Below are 26262 nucleotides of genomic sequence, written 5' to 3'. Positions count from 1 at the left end.
AAATGCACATTTTAAACTGAGCTTGTATGTCCTGCTCTTCACTGTCACTTGATGACCAGTTTGTCATATTAAAGCCATTTAGCATTCTTGCTCTCAGTCGAACACCTGTACTCTGTGACTCCAGTTTGTCTGCCTCAGCCCGACTCCTGTTTCACTGCAGCTCTAACTGTCTTCCTAACGGTCCCTCTGGTCCTTCATTGTTTTCGCTCTCTAGAATAATGATCCTAAGGCAGCTGGCGCCTCCATTAAGGATGTGCTTCCTTTCAAGCCTGACTTTAGTTGTGTTGAAATCTACTGGTGAGCATATTACAAAGACTGCTGTACAGTTATCCAAAAGGCCATAGGGTCCTGTGGGAAATACACTTATCAGGCAACATTTATCATCAGCCTTTTTCAGATCTGTCGTAGTTTAATCATTTAGTGAAAAACAGAATAATCACATTAGTGCCCACTCTGATGTTGATGGTGCTACAGGAACAGAAGGGTTCAACAAGGGTTCGATCCTGTCAGTCTTGTCTCTGTGTTTCATTCTTTAGCGTCCCCCTCCCCTCCTCTTACACTCACTTTAGTGTCTTCCATGTTAAATCTGTCATGTGTCCGTGATTGCTACCTTCAGTCTTCCGAGCCCATCATGTCGCGGTGTCTCTCTCTTTCCCTGTCTTAAGTCTGGGTCTCTGTTTGTTGTTTCCTGTCCTATTCTGATCCTCGTTCCTTGTTATTATGTTCAGTTTTGCTTCAGTTTTTGCTTCCCCTGTCTCATTATGTCCAATTTTGTGCCCCCCCTTCCCTGATGTCTTTTGTCACAGTGTCTGTGCACTTGCCCTTGTGTCTCCAGGTTTCAGCGGGCCTAGTTTTCTATTTTTCCAAGAGGTTAAAAAGGGTACCTCTCATCACAGGACACTGATGGATCCTGCTCACACTGGACTGAGTTAGAACTGGATATATTCAAATGAAAAGATATGCCCATCCCCCTAAAGTCATTCTTTTAATTTAACAGCCACACTCGCATGAATGGCTTTCATGGTAAATGGCCTGTATTTATATAGTGCTTTACTAGTCCCTAAGGACCCCAAAGCGCTTTTCACATCCAGTCATCCAAACAACTGGTGATGGCAAGCTACATTGTAGCCACAGCCACTCTGGGGCGCACTGACAGAGGCGAGGCTGCCGGACACTGGTGCCACTGGGCCCTCTGACCACAACCAGTAGGCAACGTGTGAAGTGTCTTGCCCAAAGACACAACGACCGAGACTGTTGGAGCCAGGGCTCGAACCGGCAACCTTCAGATTACAAGGCGAACTCCCAACTCTTGAGCCACGTTCAAGGATGTCAGAGCCACAACACAAAGACTAAGTTAAAACTGGAGCCTCTGAGACTGAATAATAAAAATCACTGTGTGGAAACAGAAATATGAGTAATTTCTGTGTCTGCGTGACTCAGTCAATGTCAGAGAGAACGCCAACATTACATCATTTGTTCTTAAACTGAGTTTAAGTGCTTGCAATCCATCCTGCCTTTTTATGTAACACAAAACTCACCTGTTTCATCTGTATAGTTTGTTATCAGAGTATACTGTCCATGTAGACAAATGAATGTTTTTAATTTATGAGTCTGTTGTTATATAAGATGTGTGCCAGCTCTGAGAAACCTATGATGTGAAAGAGCATGGATAATATTCCATGTGGCTTTTAAATGTGGGACATGGTTGCATGTTGCCAGCTGAGCCAGCTTTGCACAGAGAGCATCTGCAAACCACACACTCGTGCTCGGTGCTGGAGCCTTGAGCTCTGTCACCTTCTGTCTCCAAGGGTCATGTAGTCAGAACAGGTTAGGTCCCACAGTGGGAAATGTTTGCTGCACACAGAGGACACATTGGGGGTTGTACCAAGGCCCAGTAAAAAATAAATGAGGATTATTTTGAATTGTGAATCATGCAGATATATAAGTCCACATATAAAAGAAACTGATCTAAAAATGAGCAGAATACAACCTGTTTAAGTACGTTTTGATTCAGAGTCTGTGTGGCCAAACTTGGACTGACTAGTTTCTCCATTTCTTTGGCATTATGAGTATGATTTGAAAAGTGTTTTGACTCCTACTCATCTGGATGGGACATCTCAGATTGCAGCAATTATTCTTGAATCAGCCCTGCACACATGCAGCTATGTGAAAAGCAACAATTTAAAAAAAAATCACAAAAAAGTCAAAAGCATTTGTCTGCTTTCTGATTTTCTTGTTTTTCTTAGTTTTTGCATATTTCTCACACTAAACTGTATCAGATAATTCAAAACATACTAATACTACACAAAGACATCCTGAGTCATCTCAATCTGATTTTAGTGTGGACTCCAAAATCATAATTTTTTTTTTTTTTTTTTAATGTTTTAGCCATTTAGAGGCGGACTTGTGTTTATTGATCACTGTCCTGCTGCATAACCCAAGTGAGTTTGCGTTTCACGGGATGAATTGATGACCCGACATTCTTATTCAAGAGATTCTGGTCGAGACCAGAAGTCATGGTTCCATTAATTACGACAAGTCATTCCTGAAGCAGCAAAGCAGCTCCAGGCCATCACACCACCATCACCATTTCTGACTGATATCATTTAGTTGCTGTCGTTAGTTTAATGCTAGATCTTTTTTTTTTTTTTTTTTTTTTTTTTTTTCTTCCTAAATGACATCAGAAACAGCAGTATGCGACATTACGTGATGGCAGAGCTTCAGTTCATCCTTTGTCTTTTTTTTTTTTTTTTTTTTTTTTTTAATAAATAGGACAGGGGGAATGAATGAGAGAAAGAGGGGGAGAGAAAAAAAGAAAACCAAAGGGGAGAAGAGACGGTGAGAAGGGGGGGGAAGAGAGAGAAAAAAAAAAAAAAAGAACTCCTGGGTCACCTGTATGGAGAAAAAAAAAAAACAAACAAAAAAAACAAACAGAGGAGACAGCAAACAACAAAGAGCAACATAATAATAGAGAAAACAAAGCACCATCACAATAAACTAGCTAGTCCTAGATATCAATATTTACTAAATAATAAACGATATTGTGCAGCACGCAAGATAGACAGCGCACAGTGTGCTTTGAGGCAGCAGCCAAGAAAGCTTTAGTCCGCGTCTGTGTGCATACCTGTGTGGATCAGCATGCTTGCATTCCAAAGGTTTCTCCATGTAATGATCTGCTAGGGAGTGTGGGGGGGCCACAGCCCCGTCCTCCAGGGTGTGAAGCAGGTATGGAGGAGATCAAAACTCCAGACATCCAGAGGCCCCCAGAACACAAGAGACCATGGAAGACCAACAGAGGGGCAGCCGCGCCACTGTTCCAGTAAGAGCTGAGGAGAGTCCCAGATGAGGGCTCGCCCAGCAGCCGCGGAGCAGAAGTCAGGGGGAGTTGCAGTGACGCGCCCGTGAGCTCCGCCGGCCCCCAGCTGTGCCTGAGTGACCGAGCCCCAGGCCGAGAGGCCGGGGGCACCCCACCTCCAAAGGGGCCCGAGCGAGCCCCAGGCCCCAGGCCCCGACAAGCGGCCGCCAAGGAGTGAGCCGGTGTGTACCCGGACGCCCACCCCCAGACACAAAGAACCACCAACACACCGACACCTGAGGGAGTCCGCCACCGGCAGGGGAAGTGGTGGTGGGTGGAGATAGGCCTCCAATTAATGCTAGATCTAAAGGACATGAACTCTGGAAAAACTTCAACTTTTGTCCACAGAGTGTTTTTCCAATAGTCTTGGGCATCATTGTGTTTCAGGAAGTGTGAGAATACCCTGTGTGTCCTTTTGGGTGCAGCAGTGGTTTTCACTTTGAACATTAACACGAAGAAACAAGTGTTTAAAGTTTTAAAAATAAGCCATCTTCTGTCAGTATGGAGGGTGATGTTACGTGTGGTTGGTTGCGGTTGCAGGGCCCAAAGAAGCCGTTGTATTATTAATCCAGGATAATTAACCTAGGGCTTGGCATCCACATATGTGGACATCACATTTTGGGTTGTCTGTCAATTTTGACATATATATATATATATATATATATATATATATATATATATATATATATATATATATATATATATATATATATATATATATATGTATATATATATATATATATATATAAATATATATATATATATATATATATATATATATATATATATATATATATATATTCATAAGTCTTGTTAATGATCTCACTGAGGGGGTTCAGGCCTATGCAGAACAGAACAGAGGAGAAGTGTAGTCGGATGGTAACAAAGAGAGGGAAGGTAGTCAGGACTGAGGGCATTGAACTACCAGAAGGCAACATTGCAGACATAGAGGACAGTTACAAGTACCTGGGGATCCCGCAGGCAAATGGGAACCATGAAGAGGCCGCTAGAAAAGCTGCAACCACCAAGTACCTGCAGAGGGTCAGGCAAGTCCTGAGGAGTCAGCTGAATGGTAAGAACAAGATCCGGGCCATCAACACGTACGCCCTGCCCGTGATCAGGTACCCTGCTGGGGTAATAGGCTGGCCAAAGGAGGAGATAGAAGCCACTGACATAAAGACAAGAAAGCTCCTTACCATGCATGGAGGGTTTCACCCCAAGTCCAGCACCCTGAGGCTGTACGCTAAGCGGAAGGAAGGGGGCCGGGGACTGGTGAGTATCAGCACCACAGTCCAGGATGAGACAACGAACATCCAAGAATACATTGGGAAGATGGCCCCAACTGACCGAGTGCTCAGTGAATACCTCAGGCAGCAGAAACCCAAGAAAGAGGAGGGAGACGAGGAACCATCATGGAAGGACAGGCCCCTGCACGGTATGTACCACCGGCAGATAGAGGAGGTGGCTGATATCCAGAAATCCTACCAGTGGCTGGACAAAGCTGGACTGAAAGACAGCACAGAGGCACTAATCGTGGCAGCACAAGAACAAGCTCTGAGCACAAGATCCATAGAGGCTGGGGTCTATCACACCAGGCAAGACCCCAGGTGCAGGCTGTGTAAAGATGCCCCAGAGACAATCCAGCACATAACCGCAGGGTGCAAGATGCTAGCAGGCAAGGCATACATGGAACGCCATAACCAAGTGGCCGGCATAGTGTACAGGAACATCTGTGCCGAGTATAACCTGGAAGTCCCGAGGTCAAAATGGGAGATGCCCCCAAGGGTGGTGGAGAATGACCGAGCTAAGATCCTGTGGGACTTCCAGATACAGACGGACAAAATGGTGGTGGCTAACCAACCGGACATAGTGGTGGTAGACAAACAGAAGAAGACGGCCGTAGTGATCGATGTAGCGGTTCCCAATGACAGCAATATCAGGAAGAAGGAACACGAGAAGCTGGAGAAATACCAAGGGCTCAGAGAAGCGCTCGAGAAGATGTGGAGGGTGAAGGTGATGGTGGTCCCCGTGGTAATCAGAGCACTAGGTGCGGTGACTCCCAAGCTAGGCGAGTGGCTCCAGCAGATCCCGGGAACAACATCGGAGATCTCTGTCCAGAAGAGCGCAGTCCTGGGAACAGCTAAGATACTGCGCAGGACCCTCAAGCTCCCAGGCCTCTGGTAGAGGACCCGAGCTTGAAGGATAAACCGCCCGCAGGGGCGTGCTGGGTGTTTTTTTTGGTTTTTTTTCATAATAATCTGACAATACTATAATATTGGCCATATTATATTTACATTGCCACAGTGAGTTGACTTTAGTCTCATGAACAACATTAACTAATTGTTATTTACTAACTAATCTTAAATGACTGTTCAGCACAGAAATGAAGCCCAACTATCATGTTTTACAGTCCTGTGGTCTCAGCCTCAGATACTCAACTAATCAAAGTGATGTCATGACAAAAATGAATGACCAACAAAACATTTTTCTCCTTCATTTCTGTCAAACAAAGCTGTATGTAACGTGTCTCGCGGTTAGTATCATGGTTGCTAGGCAACCTGAACAGCGCAACGAAGCGTATACCGTCCCATTTCACAAGCCTCTCACTTCCGCACTTCTCGTACTTATAGTACGCACCGTACGTAGTACGTGTAGTGCACGTACTTCAAGTGTGCAGTCTCTTAATTGGGACACAGCCTCTGTGTTTCATGCAGTCTGTGTCGCGTCGTCTGTGTTCCCACCTCCATGTTTTCACGGTCAGTCTTTGCAGTTATCACCATAGTCTCTGAGTCTTCTTAGTTTGTCACAGTACTAGTTTTCCCAGTTTAGTTATAGTCTAGTTAGTCACGCTATCCCTGCTGTGTTTGTACACTTTGTCTTCAGCCATAATAAAGGCTCGCTTTCTGTTAAGTTCACTCCTGTCTACTCACTTGTGTACGCACCTGGGTCCATCACACACACCACCACACGGCCTGTCTCCGCAGACCGTGACAGAAATACTCCAAGCAGAACTCTGAGGTCAGCTGATTGTTGCTTCTGATTGTTCCTAGAAGCAGACTGAAACACAGAGCGGCCTCTTCAAGTGAGGATCTGTCCAACACTCGACATCTTTGAATCCCGTCTGAAAACTTTTAATTGGGACTGAGTTTTTGTTTTGTGTTTGCTTTACTTTTTACTTTGTACAGCACTTTGGTCAACTTGTGTTGTTTTTAAATGTGCTCATAAATGCATTGATTGATTGATGATTTTTATGAGATTGAGCTGATGAAAGTCAGGTTGATGGACATAGAAAAGGAGAAAATGTAATGAAGTGATTTTTAATGTTTGGGCATAGCTTTAAATCATGTATGAGAAAGGTGACACAGAGAGAGAAGCAACAGTGTACGACCTGATGTAGATGTAAAATTTCAAATTTCAACAGAGACACCAGAGGGATCGAGCGCTGCCAAAACTGTGCACTTACAACTTTTATCCTGGTCATTTTTGCTGTATTCAATTATAAATTTAAGAGGATTTGGATTTCCATTGGTTTCCCAGAGGATGGAATTTTCAGTTGATGCTGGTTTCCTGTAGGACTGTATCTACATGGAACACAGATTAGTGTGTCTAGAGTAGGTAACAACTACTGGAAAAGTGCATAAGGAAGAAAATGAGGAAAACCATTGTGCCCCATACCATACCATTCAGGTATGGTTTCATACAATGCCACGAACATTTCAACATTTTTCCAATAATTCAATGCACTCCTGCACTGATTATCCACAAAAACAAAAGGAGTAATATATTTCTTACTTTCCTGTATTAATGTTTTATTTTATGTGTCAGTGCAGATGAAGAGCTTATACGGGTAAAATAGTCATTTCTGGCAAAAACAATTTTACATCATGTACAACATCAGGTGCTGCACAGCCCGTCCAAATCACTTCATACTACAAACAACTTTGTTTAAATTATGTAAGAGGAGGAAAAAAAGAGGCAGAACGATTCCGAGCTACAGTTTTCCACTTCATTAAAATTTTGCAGTGAGCTCCTAACAAAGACTAAACCACAATTTCTGATCTCATCATCCACTGAACATAGAACTCGTGTAGAAGATCAAGAGGAGGCAGTAGAGCATTTCCTTTACTGTCGTACACAAGAGAAAAGGACTGGAAGCCTTCAGAGCTCTCCATTTTATCAACAGAATTGTGTAAACGAACTTCCAAAGCATCGCAGTTAGCTTTTTAAATCTTTCTGCAGAGAACTAGGAAAAAATAATAGGACTGCTCTTTAATGGAGTTTTTCCCCCCACTGTATGTCTTTCCCTTAGACTGCTGTATAAATGAATGCCAGATTAACTTTAGGACTAATTCTGCATCTTACACACTCGCTCATTATGCCATTCCAACTGAACACAGCGCTTTCAAACAGTGTGGCAGCTCCTTCCCACTAGGCGTTCAGATGTTAATGTCATTTGCTAACTTAGCATTCGATGAATCAATTGCCTATACAGCTTCTGCTGCTAATGTGGAAAATATAACCGTCAGGTGGTAAACCTCTGTGTATACGTCTATGAATGCATACTCCTGCAGACCACAGTTGGATTGAGACACAGGTTTTCAGGATCTGAATAATAATCGGAACCCATCTTATCTTAAAGACCTCAAAGTCCTATAATACCCCAATAGAGCACTTCACTCTCAGACAGCAGGACTACTGTAATTCATTATTATCAGGAAGTCCTAAAAACTCCCTGAAAAGCCTTCAGTTAATCCAAAATGCTGCAGCAAGAGTCCTGACAGGGACTAGAAAGAGAGAGCAGATATCGCCTGTATTGGCTTCCCTTCATTGGCTTCCTGTTAAATCCAGAATCAAATTTAATATCCTTCTCATTACATATGAGGTCTTGAATAATCGGGCTGTACTTTATCTTAAGGATCTCATTCAATTCAATTTAATTCCATTCAATTTATTTGTACAGCGCCAATACACAACAACAGTTGCATCAAGGTGCTTTATAATATAAGGTGGACCCTACAATAATACATACAGAGAAAAACCCAACAATCATATGACCCCCAATGATCAAACACTTTGGCAACAGTGGGAAGGAAAAACTCCCTTTTAACAGGAAGAAACCTCCAGCAGAACCAGGCTCAGGGAGGGGCGGCTATGTGTTTATTATGTGCGTTGAAGGACATATCCTGGTCAAAAATGACTCCAAAGTGTTACTGGAGGCCAAGGTAATGCCATCCAGAGTAAGAATCTGGTTAGATACCATATTTCTAAGATTTTCAGTACAATAACCTCAGTTTTATCTGAATTAAGAAGCAGAAAGTTAGCGGCCATCCAGGTCTTTATGTCTTTAAGACATTCCTGCAGTTTAACTAATTGGTGTGTGTTATCTGGCTTCATGGACAGATAGAGCTGGGTGTCATCTGCATAGCAGTGAAAATGTATGGTATGTCTTCTAATGATACTGCCTAGGGGAAGCATGTATAGTGTAAACAGAATTGGTCCTAGCACTGAACCCTGTGGAACTCCATAATTAACCTCAGTGTGTGAAGAGGACTCTCCATTTACATGCTCAAATTGGAGTCTATTAGATAGATATGATACAAACCACAGCAGTGCAGTACCTGTAATACCTACAACGTGCTCTAATCACTCTAACAGGATATTATGGTCAACAGTATCGAAGGCTGCACTGAGGTCCATCAGGACAAGCACAGAGATGAGTCCACTGTCAGAGGCCATAAGAAGATCATTTGTAACCTTCACTAAAGCTGTTTCTGTGCTGTGATGAGCTCTGAAACCTGACTGAAACTCTTCAAATAAGTCATTCCTCTGCAGATGATCTGTTAGCTGTTTGACAACTACTCTTTCAAGGATTTTTGATATGAAAGGAAGGTTAGAGATTGGCCTGTAATTAGCTAAGACTGCTGGGTCTAGAGATGGCTTTTTGAGTAAAGGTTTAACTACAGCCAGCTTGAAGGCCTGTGGTACATAGCCGATTATTAGAGATAGGTTGATCATATTTAAGATTGAAGCATTAATTAATGGCAGGACTTCTTTGAGCAGTTTTGTAGGAATGGGGTCTAAAAGACATGTTGATGGTTTGGAGGAAGTAATTGTTGAAGTTAACTCAGAAAGATCAATTGGAGAAAAAGAGTCTAACTTAACATCAATGGTACTAAGAGTAGCTGTAGATAATATTACATCTGTGGGATGATTATTGGTAATTTTTTCTCAAATGATAAAAAATTTTATTTGTGAAGAAGTTCATGAAGTCATTACTAGTTAACGTTAAAGGGATTGTTGGCTCAAAAGAGCTCTGACTTTTTGTCAGCCTGGCTACAGTGCTGAAGAGAAACCTGGGGTTGTTCTTATTTTCTTCAATCAGTGACGAATAGTAAGATGTTCGGCTTTGCGGAGGGCTTTCTTATAAAGCAACAAACTATTTCTCCAGGCTAAATGATGATCTTCTAAATTTGTGACACGCCATTTCCTCTCCAGATTACGAGTCATCTGCTTTAGGCTACGTGTTTGAGAATTATACCACGGAATCAGGTACTTCTGATTTGAGGCCTTAGTTTTCACCAGAGCTACAGTATCCAGAGTCGTACGTAGTGAGGAGGTAAAATTATTAACAAGATGATCGACCTCTGTTGGAGTAGCATTCAGGTAGCTGCTCTGCTCTGTGTTGGTACAGGGCATTGAAGATGATAAAGAAGTTATCATCTTCATAAGTTTTCAGGAAACACTGTTAAATGTTCCGTTTCTATGCCATATGTTAAAACAAGATCTAGAGTGTGATTAAAGTGATGGGTGGGTTCTTTTACATTTTGAGAGAAACCAATTGAGTCTAATAACAGATTAAATGCCATGTTGAGGCTGTCAACATGGCAAAATCACCCACAATAATTATTTTATCTGAGCTGAGCACTAAATCAGATAAAAAGTCTGAGAAATCAGACATAGTAAGATGTCACTTCAAAGGAGCACTTCGCTCATGCTGCGGGCTTACTTGTGGTCCCGAGGACATGAGATCCAAAGCCTTCAGGCCCCTCTTCTGTGGTACCAACATCTCCAAGATGGCGCGGGCTCTTGAGGCCAAAACAATAGTGAGAAGCTGCACGGTGGATTTTGAGCAGAAATGTCCCCAGCTTCTGACAGACAGTTTGTAAAATTGACAAAGTTGATGTTCCAGTTCATAAGTTTAACCTGGTTTCAAATAAGTTCATTAATTAAATGAAATAAACCAGTTAAAGAAAAACAGGAAAATGTAAAATAACAACAAAGAATACATTAAATTGGACTGACTAAATGAATAGGCTCACACATAATAAATCGTGTTTGTTTTGTTGATAACAACAACAATGTTGATATTAAATATAAAAAATTACATCATAAATGTAAATTTCCTGCACCTGTCATCGATGTCCACATGACGTCCAACAAAATTACCCAGTCCAAAGGTCAAATGTTGAGTTGGGTCATGGTTGGACGTCCAAATTGTGGACCTGGTTTGGAATCGTATAGACATCTAGAATTGTTCATTAAGCAACAGAACCAATACAGATGTGATGTGCATGTTTCACGTCCTGTGTTTAGTGGGATATTACTAAATCACATAAAACCAGTACTGTCCTGGTTCTGATACATGTCTCTGCTGTCAGGCCAGGGTTGAATTCATTATGCAGCTATCACTGAAGCACAATGAGGAGTGAGAGCAATCACCCTGACTGTCAAATGAAGGCGACCTTAGCTGGCCTGGTCAAAGACCAGCAAGTTGGCCTTTGAAGGTTCAGATTTAGTTTTCTGTGACGTAGTGGATGATGGAGTCGACAAATACTTCACCATCACTGTTAATTTTCTTTATTAATTACTAATGTTTGGTGCATTTACTCTGCTGTGTAACTTTATGACTGGGTTATCTGCTTCATATACAGGGAGTTCAGAATTATTAGGCAAGTTGTATTTTTGAGGAATAATGTTATTATTGAACAACAACCATGTTCTCAATGAACCCAAAAAACTCGTTAATATCAAAGCTGAATGTTTTTGGAAGTAGTTTTTAGTTTGTTTTTAGTTTTAGCTATTTTAGGGGGATATCTGTGTGTGCAGGTGACTATTACTGTGCATAATTATTAGGCAACTTAACAAAAAACAAATATACACCCATTTCAATTATTTATTTTTACCAGTGAAACCAATATAACATCTCCACATTCACAAATATACATTTCTGACATTCAAAAACAAAACAAAAACAAATCAGCGACCAATATAGCCACCTTTCTTTGCAAGGACACTCAAAAGCCTGCCATCCATGGATTCTGTCAGTGTTTTGATCTGTTCACCATCAACATTGCGTGCAGCAGCAACCACAGCCTCCCAGACACTGTTCAGAGAGGTGTACTGTTTTCCTTCCTTGTAAATCTCACATTTGATGATGGACCACAGGTTTTCAATGGGGTTCAGATCAGGTGAACAAGGTGGCCATGTCATTAGTTTTTCTTCTTTTATACCCTTTCTTGCCAGCCACGCTGTGGAGTACTTGGACGCGTGTGATGGAGCATTGTCCTGCATGAAAATCATGTTTTTCTTGAAGGATGAAGACTTCTTCCTGTACCACTGCTTGAAGAAGGTGTCTTCCAGAAACTGGCAGTAGGACTGGGAGTTGAGCTTGACTCCATCCTCAACCCGAAAAGGCCCCACAAGCTCATCTTTGATGATACCAGCCCAAACCAGTACTCCACCTCCACCTTGCTGGCGTCTGAGTCGGACTGGAGCTCTCTGCCCTTTACCAATCCAGCCACGGGCCCATCCATCTGGCCCATCAAGACTCACTCTCATTTCATCAGTCCATAAAACCTTAGAAAAATCAGTCTTGAGATATTTCTTGGCCCAGTCTTGACGTTTCAGCTTGTGTGTCTTGTTCAGTGGTGGTCGTCTTTCAGCCTTTCTTACCTTGGCCATGTCTCTGAGTATTGCACACCTTGTGCTTTTGGGCACTCCAGTGATGTTGCAGCTCTGAAATATGGCCAAACTGGTGGCAAGTGGCATCTTGGCAGCTGCACGCTTGACTTTTCTCAGTTCATGGGCAGTTATTTTGCGCCTTGGTTTTTCCACACGCTTCTTGCGACCCTGTTGACTATTTTGAATGAAACGCTTGATTGTTCGATGATCACGCTTCAGAAGCTTTGCAATTTTGAGACTGCTGCATCCCTCTGCAAGATATCTCACTATTTTTGACTTTTCTGAGCCTGTCAAGTCCTTCTTTTGACCCATTTTGCCAAAGGAAAGGACGTTGCCTAATAATTATGCACATCTGATATAGGGTGTTGATGTCATTAGACCACACCCCTTCTCATTACAGAGATGCATATCACCTAATATGCTTAATTGGTAGTAGGCTGTCGAGCCTATACAGCTTGGAGTAAGACAACATGCATGAAGAGGATGATGTGGACAAAATACTCATTTGCCTAATAATTCTGCACTCCCTGTAGACTGCTGGAACAAACCAGGAACACAAAGACAACAGTGATCCAGAAGAATCTGCTAATACAGAGAATATTCTTCCAGCTGTATGAAAACCACATGAAGTGCCCTATGGAGGGTTATCTCTCTATGGTCAGGTGACACAATGCCACCAACTAATCTGAACAGAATAACACAGTCTGTCTGGTGCTAAGGGGCTTACATACAGGAGACTGTTCCACAGAAACCCACAGAAATACTCATGAATAATTTACTGTGATAGTAAGGTCTATTTAAGAGACTATGTTTCCCATTTTGCAGTTGAGTAAGGAAGGTTTTGTGTAAATGTTTTGTTTGTTATTACAATATTCAGACCTCTGTATTGGGTGTACAACTGCATTCTGGGAAATGAAAGGTAGGACAGCTTGATCCCGTCATGTGTGCTTCACGTTGTTTCTTTGTTTTATTCCTGTCACTCAAACTAAATCATCTCTCTACAGCAGCGGTTTCCAACCTTTTTTGCACCATGGACCGGTTTATGCCCGACAATATTTTCACAGACCGGCCTTTAAGGTGTCGCGGATAAATACAACAAAATAAAACTAGTACCAGTACCAAAAAAAAGATTTATTTATAACACACGTGAAAAGACCCAGGAAAACCGAGTTAACGATAAAAACGATAACAAAATAGCGCTGAAAACCGATAAAAACCCTGAAAACCACACATTTCACACCTGAGCCTCTACTCTTGCGGCCTGGTACCAAACGACTCACGGACCGGTACCGGTCCGAGGCCCGGGGGTTGGGGACCACTGCTCTACAGTATTGTCAAGTGTGGTCCTGTCCCTGAGGTAACATTCATCTGGGCTGATTCTACTTAAATAACACTGAAACAGATAAATATGTAGTATCTCATTACAATAGAAGCATTACTCACAATAGAAAAAGTGTTTGAAATTGTGTGTTTAAGGTTACTGAGGTGAGAATTGAGCTGACCCAAAACGTGAAACAGTTGCATTACATTTTACCTCTGGACTCCTGAACTGTACTGGACCCAAAACAATTTCAAATAAAATTCTCCCAAACCCGACAGAGCTGACCCAAACAGATCCAGGAAACCAAAACAAACACCAAAAGCACCCTGATGCATCATCATTATGATTCATTTAATTTAATAAATAATTCATGATGAGATACATGGGGATATAACACTACTGCTACTGCTTCTAGTAACAATAATAACATCCTCTTCCAGCTTGTCCAAGGTGTTCACAAGCCAACCGAGAGATATAATGATCTAAATAACAATTTAAAAATCGAATTATTAATTAGATTTTTACTAATATAATCTAATAATGTAAAGAAAAAGTCATATTTCCCACCCTATTTTATTTGATTTCAGGAAAATAAACAAAACAAAACAGAGGTTTCTTCAGTAAACCAGTTTTGTAAAAGTCAACATCCCAGCAGGACGCTTCAAGCTTCTGCAGAACATCCAGCGAGTAAAGCTGATTAAGATAAGATAAGATAAGATAAGATAGAACTTTATTAATCCCTCGGGTGGGTTCCTCTGGGAAATTCGACACTTTCGAAATTCGATTACTTTGTGTGAAAGAAATGAGAGAACTGCACCATAACTGTGTTATATATATCTGTGTGTGTTATAATGCTCAAACACCACATTGAACTGGGTTTGGGTTGGGGGTGGGGTGGGGGCATCTTCAGAGCATCTTTAATACTGCCATTGTGCCATCATTTGCATCATCCATCCTTCCATTAACACATTATCTTCTTCATCTGTCACTTATCTTTTCACCCATCCATTATTAGAACTTCTTTCTGCTAACTCAGTCTCCAAAGACTAACCTTCGTCATTTCTCCCCCACTCTGTCTCTGCCATCATCTCATCAGTGGGCTTGAGACTGATGTAATATCAAACCTCTCTACATCCAATAAAGCTCATCTCCTTCTCTGCCTCTTTGTCAAACAGATCAACACTCCATCAGAAACACATACAAGGTGGAAAAGACCTTTGACCTTTGTGACCTGCACAGCACAGTGTGGTCTTCACTGCGTACTGCCATCTAAAACTGAGCTCAGTGTCACTGCTGTCTGTTTTTAAACCACAGTGTTACTTGGTGTCAGTGATCAGTGCTGATTAGCGTGAGGCTAGAGCAGGGGTCAGTAACCCTGGGCACGGGTTAACTGATGGCATGGCCATAGCTGGACTGGCCATTGGGCCACCGGGTATTTGCTCGGTGGCCTGATGATTTTTGTTTGTTTGGTTTTTTTGGGGGGTTTTTGTAACGGTATAAACAATGAAAGGTGTTGGATTGGCCAGATGCTGGCCGGTGTGTAAAAATAACTCAGTTGTTTGGTGGTGGCATCGCGGAGGTTCCACAGATTCAGTAAAATTAATAAGTGGTGGAGGCCAGCAGGTGGATGAGGGAGATCGGAGGCAGGAGGAGCAGAGACCCAAGGCGGCCTCCGGTCCAAGTGTCAGGTGAACTGAACTTCAGGTAAGAAGTTATGACCTGCAGTCTGTCTGGGTCAGATATAAATCAAGTTTAGGTGGAGTTTATTTTCATTGTGCTGACTTTTACAGTCAGTTACAATAACTCATACTGCATACTAGCTAGCATGATGGAGTTTCTATACAGCTGGGTGGGTGCTTTGATGTTACTGATGTTGAACTTTATTTAATTCATAAGGTTAGTTAGTAGAGTTGCCAACCGTCCCGTAAAAAGACGGAATCGTCTCGCATTCAGAGAAATCATTATGTTTCGTGTTTTTGCTGAGAGGGGACGCAGTTTGTCCCGGACTTCAGCTAGAATGAAAAAGACACAAAGGTGGAGTTATTCTTTGTCTTTGCTGCACAGCTGCCTCTTCTTCTCTCATTCTCTCCCCTCTCTCGCCTGTTGCTACTTTAATCATGAAACTGATCAATGATCAGCTGATTGGCTTTTCTCTCTTGTTTGTTTATCGCCCACTTTGCGCCAGAAAGAGTCAACCAGCGGATGTCGCACTAAACAACAGCAGCACGTTTAAGCTTGATCAGCTGTTATTAGAATTTATTTAATATTAATTTCTAGTATCAGCTGATTTTTGCTGGAGCCACAGCTGCAAAAAAGCTGCTGGTCATGATGTCGGTTTGGTTATCTGGTGGATACCAGGAGATGTTCTTACTGAATCATCAGAGCTGAACAGGTGATGGAGAAACAGGTTTACCTTTTAGGTGACATGAATGAGTTGAAGGGACGTTATGAACTGTTTCTGAGAGACAAATAACACCAGGATCCTTTTCTAAATAGCTGACAGCTGGTAACTGTGCAGGGGCGGGTCTAGCAAAGTGTTGCCAGGGGGCCAGGTAGGGCATTAACAGGGAAAGGGGGGCACAAAGAAATACTTTCTTATTTTCATTTAAAATGTCTGGCTGTTATTAAATAATTATCTGAAGCTTACAAACAAAGTTTTTATCTGATGTAAAATGTATAGAAATCATATATATATCAACAAGACTGTACATCACAGTCACAACAGCATTTGTTTTCATTCAAAGGCTTTATGGCTTTAATACCTGGTGGGCCGGTCTTTAGTCAAAATGCCCTGACTGTTTTTTTGTCCAAGTCCAGCCCTGTGCATGACACGCAGTGAATTAATCTGAGAAGGTGCATCAAAAAATAAATGGCCGTGCCAGCGGTGCACATTGCAAATCAGCTCGCATAGACACATTAGTTGTGCCTCTTCTTAATGACGGTATCTTAACTAACAACCCCAAGTACCAGATTCAATTCAATTCAATTTTATTTATATAGCGCCAAATCACAACAAAAGTCGCCTCAAGGCGCTTCATAGATACAGAGAAAAACCCAACAATCATATGACCCCCTATGAGCAAGCACTTTGGCGACAGTGGGAAGGAAAAACTCCCTTTTAACAGGAAGAAACCTCCGGCAGAACCAGGCTCAGGGAGGGGCGGCCATCTGCTGCAACCGTTGGGGTGAGATTCAACTTGTAATTGGCTAAAAATAACTTGGCCTACTGGTAAGAGGGACGTTGTTAGCTTTCCACATTCCGACACTTCAAAAGCTTCAGGAGCTTTCCGCTCAGCACATCATCAGCACCACAGAGAGACACGGATACATCCGTAGACTTGACACACAATGCATTTTTGGGACTTTCAGGCGTATGGACCAATGTTTTATTTTCTGATCAAACCAGAAATCTTTAATGAGCAGCTGGATTTGTCTCGCATTAACTGACTGAGTTAAAGCCAGTTAATGCAACATCGAAGCAGCTGGAATCCACAGCTGTGCGTGTTCATGGAGCTGCATTTTCACCTGCTGGACATCACTACCTGACAAGTTTAACTGTCTTCAGAACATTGCAGAGGCCTTATTGACAGTATTTGGCTCTACATATCTGTGTGAGCAGATTTTCTCTCACATGAGTGTCCTCAGGTAGCCGTCTGAATGCTGGACACTCGGAGACCTGTGTCTCTGAGTGGGAGACCAGAGATCAGAGTGTATTAACAAACATGCCATATTGGCCCAGTTTATTTTTCTTATCATTCTTGTGAGGAGACCATAAATAGCATCTGTATTTCCTGTCTACAGTCCATTTGCTGTTATGGAGTTCTTGTTATGGATAAAAAGTGTCTTTTTTTGTTTCAAAATAGCTGATAAACTATTCACTGATAGCTGCCAACATCTGCGAACAAATATAATTCTATAAAGTGGTTCTATATAATGTATAACTGTTATCATAGAGCGTTATTAAATTTATTGCTAATGCAATCATGACACACTGACCTCTGAGGAAATTTTAAATGGCACTTGCCATCAGAAAGATTGCCTACCCCTGGGCTAGAGTAATGTTTGGACTGTTTCTTTGTGTCATGATGGGCTCACACTGAGCTCTGGACTGACAGTCAGCATATGCTTATACTACATGTGTATTTGCTAAGCCTTCTGCTCTTCAGCTGCAAGCAAACATTTCACTTTTGGGTCCCAAATTTTTGTAAAATTAGTTGATTTTTCTTTCAAATCGATTTAAAAAAAGTTTGAGTCTTAAACGTTAAACTGTGTATGTCTTTATATTCAGATAATTCATAATTCAGAGGATGAATATAACTGAAAAAAGACCTTTACACAACCAAAGAGAGAAGCAAAAGGCAAGCCTCCGCCTAACCTCATGCTGAAGCTCAGCAGGCTGAAGACATAATGAGCAAGTGATGGATTCATCAGAAATGTATGAATCTCCATTCGTCTGCACATTCTCTCTCTGCCTCTCTCAGTTTTAGGTCATTACTAGATTGGAGGCAGGAGTAGACTGTACACATCTGATGTACTGACACGGATAAATGAGCATGAATGGTAACACATGAAAAAGAACTGCAGCCAACCAAAATCTTCCACAGCATCAGCCAGTTTTCTGATGTTAACAATCAAACATAATAATTAGACATCTCAACCATCATGTTACTGTTTAAGCACACCGATAACTTTTCATTATGCCACGCAGCCCCAGTAAACCAGTCCAACCAATTAAATTGTAGCCAAATGCTTCAAATCAAGTACAAATTATATCTGACTGCTTGATGAGCCATAAAAGGAGCAGCAAACAGAACCAGGAGCAGAAAAGAGGAGCAAAGGCTTACTTACTGAATCTCTGAGGCTCCAGCTCCATGCTGCCTGCTGCTGTGGCACTGAGACAACTGACACCAAAACAGACTGAAAGCTCTACGTAGCTCCCTCCCTCACTCGCTCGCTTGCTCGCTCTCCCTTTGTGTGTCTGTTGTGGTCAATGACTTCTGCCATGATAGCACAAAGCTCATTTTTCTCTCTTTTTCATTTTGCGTCCCTGACTGCATTGAGGCTTCTTCACAGCTCTCCTTACTCCCCATCACCGCCCTTCATCTCTCTGTACTCTTCTCTTTCTCATCTCTCTCCAGCCTTGGTTGCTATGCTCACTAGCTGTGTGTAAAATCTGCATACTCCCATGTTACAAGTGGCAAACAGAAGAAGAGTTAATACAACATTCCAGTTGTTATGTGCAATGTTTAACTAATCGTGGCTCAAAGATTTGGCAGTTCGTCTTGTAACCGGAAGGTTGCCGGTTTGAGCCCCGGCTCAGACAGTCTCGGTCGTTGTGTCCTTGGGCAAGACACTTCACCTACCGCCTACTGGTGATGGCCAGAGGGGCCGATGGCATGATATGGCAGCCTCGCTTCTGTCAGTCTGCCCCAGGGCAGCTGTGGCTACAACTGTAGCTTGCCTCCACCAGTGTGTGAATGAATAGTGGAATTGTAAAGCGCTTTAAGGGCCCTGAAAAGCGCTATATAAAAGCAATCCATTAATTTATTAGACCACCTGTAAACAGTGTGTAATACATTTATTAGACCTTCTGTCATAACAACAAGAAAACACAGCTACTTATTCTCAGAGGATGCTGTGCTGTAGTAACACAAGATGAACCTTGAGAGGATTGAATATGGTGTTGAGCGACTGATTACAAATATTTCACTCATTAGTTCTCTCCTTTAATTTCTAGAAAGCCTTAAAGGAACAGAATTCCAATAAGGACAGATCATTGGAAGGAACTGCACATGATTTATTGATATACAGAATTCAGTTATGCTGTCTGGCGATTACATTCTGATAACCCATCCCAGTGGTGATAGGAGCCTACACCCCCAGAGTCTAGATGCTGAAAAGGAAAAGAACTGGAGGAACGAGAGGAAGCAGACAGCACAGACACTAGTAGATGAAAAACTACACCAGTTAGCTCTGTATAAAGCACTGTAAATCAAGTACAGCACATCATTTAATGCTTCGAGCATGAGTCGTACTTCCACAGTGGTGCTGAAACCCAGTCCAGTGAGGGATGACAGAGCAGTGACCAGCACAGCATGTAGAGGTGCTGGCCCAGATGGTGGCAGAGCTTCTCTCTGTTTGTGCTTAGCGAAGTTCCAGGTGGAGGCTAGCCATTGTTGGAAGACTGAATTATGCCGGCTTTAAATTGTGACCCATCCGAACCGGCAGCCGCGCCTACTTCCTGCTTCCAAACAAGCTGTGCATTTAGCCCTGTGTCTTGTGGTGTGCTGCGTGAACAAGTTTACCTTTTGAAATTAATAAAATATCTGGTTGTTGTGAAACTGCAATCCTGTGGCAGCTTTGGTTTTTTTCCTTGGGAACAGGGAGCGGGCACGTTATCCTTCCTTCTTTTTTTGTTTCCCCTAGGCCGGGGTGTAACAGGGATATACACAAATATCCCACAGTGCTGCTAGAAAAAAAAGTTTAAGGGCAAAACACATAGAGTCAAGGCTGCAATTGGCTTAGCGATGTGCGTCATTGGTGCGCGTCCTTCCAGCAGTCTCAGCTAGTGAACCAGCTGACCATTCCAAGCTCTTTTGCACTATTACTGTTAATGGAGGTCCCTTTGAGTGCATTGGCAAGACCTTATCACTTTGATTTAGTTCTGCTGGATTATGCAACACAATATCCTGAGGCAGTGCCATGGCACTAGTTTTCCAAGTCGGCATTCCTAAAAAGATACTGACTGACCGCGTCTCTTAATTCATGTCTCGCACAATAAAGGCGCACCTGTCATAGACGCCCACATGACATCCCAAAAAACTACCTAGTCCAAAGTTCAAATGTTGAACCTCATGTTGACGTCCATGTTGGTCATGGTTGAACATCCAAATTGTGGACCTAGTTTGTACCTGGAACGAAGGACCAAGTACAGACATGGTCTGCAAGTCTATCCAACATCCGGTGTTTAGAGTGGCCAAATTGAAAAGCTAAACATTCTGAATATGTCTATTTTTAGCATAATAAATAATTTTACTGTACTTTAAATATATGTTCATTGTAAACCTTTGTACTGTTATGGCAAATGTTAGTATTATGACCTTTGCGTAAAACAGTTATTCAATACAAAACCATTTTTCATATAACACGATTGTACCAGGAAACATGGTAGAACCTGAAAATTGTAGCAACTGCTTTATGCAAAACAGTTTCTGTACAGTTTCTCTTTGGTCTTGAAAACCTCCATGTTTGTGTCTTTGTACACATGAATTTCTTTTTATTTACTCAAATCTTTCCTTTGGGACTTTTTACACAAGAGTGTATGACACTTTTCCTCATAGACAACCTCAAGAATAGCAATGTACTACTCTCTGTTTTACAAGACCTTAGGAGTTTTTATTCAATGAATGAATACATCCCATTTGCAATAACTGCTGTTACAAAATCAGAGACACCTCTGATAACTAAAACCTGCATGGCCACACCGACAGCTCTGATAATCCATTCATGGTTTTGCTGGTGGGTGGATCAGCAGGGACACCTGTGCTTGTGGTTCAGACTGAAGAATTTTGGTGTGACTGACTTGTTTAACTTTCAGTGGTTTTCTAAGCTGTTTGAGGAAGAAAGACGTGCATACATAAACAGACACACAGCAATGATTGTTCAGTTCAGGACTGAAATTCATTAAATTCATTTGAGAAATGGGATAGTCACTTCATATATCAGGAGCTAGATGTTATAAACCCAAAACCAAAGCAAAGAAACACCATGGCTCTTTCTTTCTTTCCCAATCCCCCTGCCAACCACACAGCACATGCAGACGTGATGGCATCCACTGAATACACCAAAGTTCAAAATGTTTCATGAAAGTGTCCCTCACATAGTGTGGTGCATTACTCTGTCCCTCCAGTTTCATCGTCTCTGTCATGACCCTGTGCCTTCTCGGCTGACTCTGTATGGCTACAAGTGTTTTTGTTGTGCTGCATCTCTCTCCCCTCCCGCACACTGCGCTCTACCGGGGCGGAGTCATGACGGCTCCAGCCCCTGGCTCGGACAACTGCAAACAATCATCTCATCCACTTCTTAAGGCGGCTGCTGAGAGTGCTTCTTCGCTGGATTATTGTGTAACACTCGTCAGTGTCATCGCTAATCTGAGCTTTTTCCCGAGTTTCCTCCCTGTGTCAGATTTCTCGCCAACCTGAGGACCGCCGTTTGGTGAGCTAAAAGCCGGAGTCCGAGCTACCTGAGCTTCAGTGAAGGATTGTGTACTTAGCCATCCCCTTCCCGTGCCTGTGTTCCCCGGAGACCCTCTTCCTGTGCCCCCTCGCCTGTATATATCCGCACCTGGTGTCTGTGTGTAAATGAATTGTGAACTGAAGTGACGGACTGCCTCCGAGTCTCTCCTGAGCCTGACAGAATAATCCAGCCATCGCTATGGACTCGGCAGACCCAGCCTCGGCAGCGACAGCCCCCAAAGCTTCTTCAAGCTACTGCCGTCAGGGAGGAGACTGCGGAGTCTCCAGGCCAGGACCAGCAGACTGAAGGACAGCTTCATCCATCAGGCTGTCAGGAAGCTTAACTCCCTCCCGATTCTGCCCCCTCTCCCCTCTTCTCCTCCATGGTCTCACTGAACTCTGTCACATACACACACACACACACACACACACACACACACACTCTGGCTCACTCACTGGCCTGCACCAGTTACCAGTCACTTTGTGGAGCATTGGACTGCCACTACCTCATAAGACTTTGTTGTTATACTATCTCTTACTGTACATTACTAAATCTCCATTTGCACTATTTGCCTATTTGCACTACTCTGCCTGGTTTACACTCAATGTCATTTACCCTTACCTGAATACTGTATATTGTATATTGTATAGCTTTCTTGTTAATTTGTATTGTATTTATTTAAATTTTTACTTTTTAATTATTTTATTTGCATTTTTTAATCACTCTCTTATATTTAAATGTTCATTGCTATTTCATCTAGGGTTTGAGAGTAACGAAATTTCTATTCTCTGTATGTCCTGTACATGTGGCAGACTTGACAAATAAAGTTGACTTTGACTTTGACTTTGATGTCTCTGGAGGAGCTTCTGCACCGACACGAACAAATGCTAGTAAGGCTCAGCGGAGAAGTGGCATCTCTAACTCAGGCTTTCGCCCAACGGACTCCACTGGCCGACGATCCGCTTCCTGCGGCTCCTCCCCAGGTAACACACGCTCCTGCCGTCACTACAGCAGCCACAGCTACTCCGGCTGCTAGCGCAGTAGCTTCAGTAGCCTCCGCGGTTTCGCTGGATAAGCTTTTACCTTCACCTGAGGTTTTTTCTGGGGAGATGGGAAAATGTGCGGGATTTTTGTTGCAGTGTTCCATGCAGTTTCAATTACTACCTCATGTGTTTGTTACTGACGGGGTTAAGATCGCTTACGTCACCCAGCTACTACGTGACCGAGCCCTGGCCTGGGCCCAGGCCCAGCTGCAGGCTTGCCCCGGAATGTCTTACGATGACTTCCTGTCTCGCTTCAAGTCGGTGTTTGATAAAGGCTCTAGTACGGAGGCTGCCGGCTATCGTTTGATTAATCTGAAGCAAGGTAGGCGGAGCATGGCTGACTTTTCTGTTGATTTCTGGACCCTAGCTGCGCAGACCAAGTGGGGACCTGAGGCCCTGAAGACCACTCTGCTAAATAATATCCGCGAAGAGCTCAAGGATGAGATAATGATGCGGGAGCTTCCTGCTTCTCTAAATGCTTTAATGTCCCTGTGTATTCAGGTGGATGATCGCCTGCGGGCGCGCCAGAGCTCACGAAGACAGCAGTTTCGTGAGCCCCTGGCTTCTCGGGAGCCCCAACCCGACGCACGAGAGGCTAGAGCTTTTGGAACTGAGGAGGAGGTACCCATGCAGCTGGGACGTTCTCGACTCACTCCTGCGGAGCGACAACGCCGGTTTTCCGCGGGTGAGTGTTTGTATTGCGGTCGCATGGGGCATTTCATCTCTGCCTGCCCGGCGCTGGCAAAAGGAGGCGCCCGCCAGTAATTTAGAGGGTACTGGTGGGCGACCTGTCCAGCAACAAGCCTCTTCCCCGTCTCTTGCTGTCTGCAAAACTCACCCTCCGGTCGTTGTCCCATTCCCTCCCTGCGTTAATTGACTCTGGTGCAGAACAAAATTTCATTGATGCGTCGCTAGTCTCAAAGTTCAACATTGGCACACGGCCACTGCCTCATCCTCTCCGCGTGTCCGCCCTGTCCGGTCACCGGTTGCCTGACATAACGCACATCACCCTACCTGTCACACTCACTCTCTCCGGTAACCACGTTGAGAACATTTGTTTCTGTGTGTTTAAGGCACCAGTGACCCCGCTCGTACTAGGTTATCCATGGCTTTCACAACACAACCCACACATCGACTGGAAGAAAGAGCAAGTTATGGGGTGGAGTATGGGCTGCCACATGACCTGCCTTCGGGCCGCCACGCCTTCTGCCCTTTCTTCCCTCCCCGGGAAGCCTTCAAAGTCGCCGGAGCTATCTTCGGTTCCTTCCGTCTATCATGACCTCGCAGCAGTTTTTAGTAAGGATGAGGCGAGCTCTCTTCCACCACACCGGCCCTATGACTGTGCCATCGATCTTCTCCCTTGGGCGCCTCTCCCCTCTGGCCGCCTCTACAGCCTCACACAGCCCGAAAGGGAAACCATGGAGAGATACGTCAATGACTCTCTGGCTGCTGGGATAATTCGCCCGTCATCTTCCCCGGTGGGGGCAGGTTTCTTCTTTGTTGATAAAAAAGACAAGACGCTCCGGCCGTGTATTGATTACCGCGGCCTCAACAAGATCACTGTAAAGAACAAGTACCCTCTTCCCCTCCTGAATTCAGCTTTCGAGCTACTCCAGGGGGCCACGGTGTTCAGCAAACTAGACCTGCGAAACGCTTACCACCTGGTGAGAATCCGGGAAGGAGATGAGTGGAAGACTGCTTTCAACACGCATATTGGACACTTTGAGTATCTCGTCATGCCCTTTGGCTTAACCAATGCGCCCGCGGTCTTCCAGGCCCTAGTTAACGATGTTCTGAGGGATTTTATTAATCGATGTGCTTTTGTGTACCTAGATGACATTCTCATTTTCTCTAAGTCCCAGGCGGAGCACGAGAGTCACGTGAGGCAGGTCCTGCAGCGCCTCCTGGAGAACCGGCTGTTCGTGAAAGCAGAGAAATGTGAATTTCACGTCGACACGGTGGCCTTCCTTGGCTATATCATCTCTCGGGGGGGATCTCAAACCTGACCCTGAGAAGGTCCGGGCCGTGGTGGACTGGCCTCAACCGCCGAACCGCCAGAGGATTCGCCAACTTCCACCGACACTTCATAAAGGACTACAGTAAGGTTGCCTCACCTCTCACTGCACTTACCTCCCCCAAAGTTCCTTTTCAGTGGGACCTCTCTGCTCAGAAGGCCTTTTCCCTACTAAAGGAGAAGTTCACTACCGCCCCCATCCTCCGTCAGCCCAACCTCAGGCAACCGTTCGTGGTGGAGGTGGATGCTTCGGACTCTGGAGTGGGAGCAGTTCTGTCACAGCGATTTGAAGGTACGCTCCATCCCTGTGCGTTCTTTTCTCGTCGTCTCTCACCCACAGAACAGAACTACGGCATCGGTGATCGGGAGTTGCTAGCGGTCAAACTGGCCCTGGAGGAGTGGAGGCACTGGCTTGAGGGCACGGAACACCCGTTCATCGTGTGGACCGACCATAAAAACCTTGAGTACATCCGGTCCGCCAAACTCCTAAATTCACGACAAGCCAGGTGGGCCCTCTTCTTCACTAGATTCAATTTCTCCATCACTTACAGACCAGGGTCGCGCAATGTGAAACCCAATGCACTCTCCCGTCAGTTTTCCAGTACGGAGGGGGACTCCGATCCAGAACCGATTCTTCCAGCTACCTGTGTTATTGGAGCTGTCACATGGGAGATCGAAGCTCTCGTGCGAGAGGCCCAGGATACTGACCCCGACCTGGGCACGGGCCCCCCTCGTCGGTTGTTTGTCCCTGCTGCTGTCTGACCCAAAGTGCTCCACTGGGGCCACACTGCCCGGTTCACCTGTCATCCAGGAGCCCGCCGCACCATCACCTTCCTCCAGCAGTTTTTCTGGTGGCCTTCCTTGGACAAGGACGCCAGGGAGTACGTTATGGCGTGCGCCACATGTGCCCGGAACAAACGTCCCAACCAACCACCTGCCGGGCTTCTTCAACCGCTCCCCACGCCAGGACGGCCCTGGTCCCACATAGCGCTGGACTTCATTACGGGGCTCCCACCGTCATCAGGTAACACCACCATCCTCACTATCGTTGATCGTTTTTCTAAGGCAGCTCATTTCATCGCCCTCCCGAAGCTCCCTACGGCCCTGGAGACCGCCCGGCTGCTCACCACCCACGTCTTCCGGCTTCATGGCATTCCAATGGATATCGTTTCCGACCGGGGACCCCAATTTACCTCTCGGGCTTGGAAGGAGTTCTGCACGCAGATCGGCGCCACGGTCAGTCTCTCTTCGGGCTTCCACCCTCAGAGCAATGGACAGGCCGAGGGTACCAACCAAGAGCTCGAAGCAGCACTCCGCTGTGTCGTCTCTCTCA

The sequence above is a fragment of the Aulonocara sp. 'chitande type north' Nkhata Bay genome, linkage group LG20 (genome assembly GCF_057382095.1).
Source record: "Aulonocara sp. 'chitande type north' Nkhata Bay isolate Kocher_YH1m ecotype deep benthic linkage group LG20, A_spYH_male_GT1.1, whole genome shotgun sequence".
Lineage (NCBI taxonomy): Eukaryota > Metazoa > Chordata > Actinopteri > Cichliformes > Cichlidae > Aulonocara > Aulonocara sp. 'chitande type north' Nkhata Bay.
Note: the sequence above shows the minus strand (reverse complement) of the source record.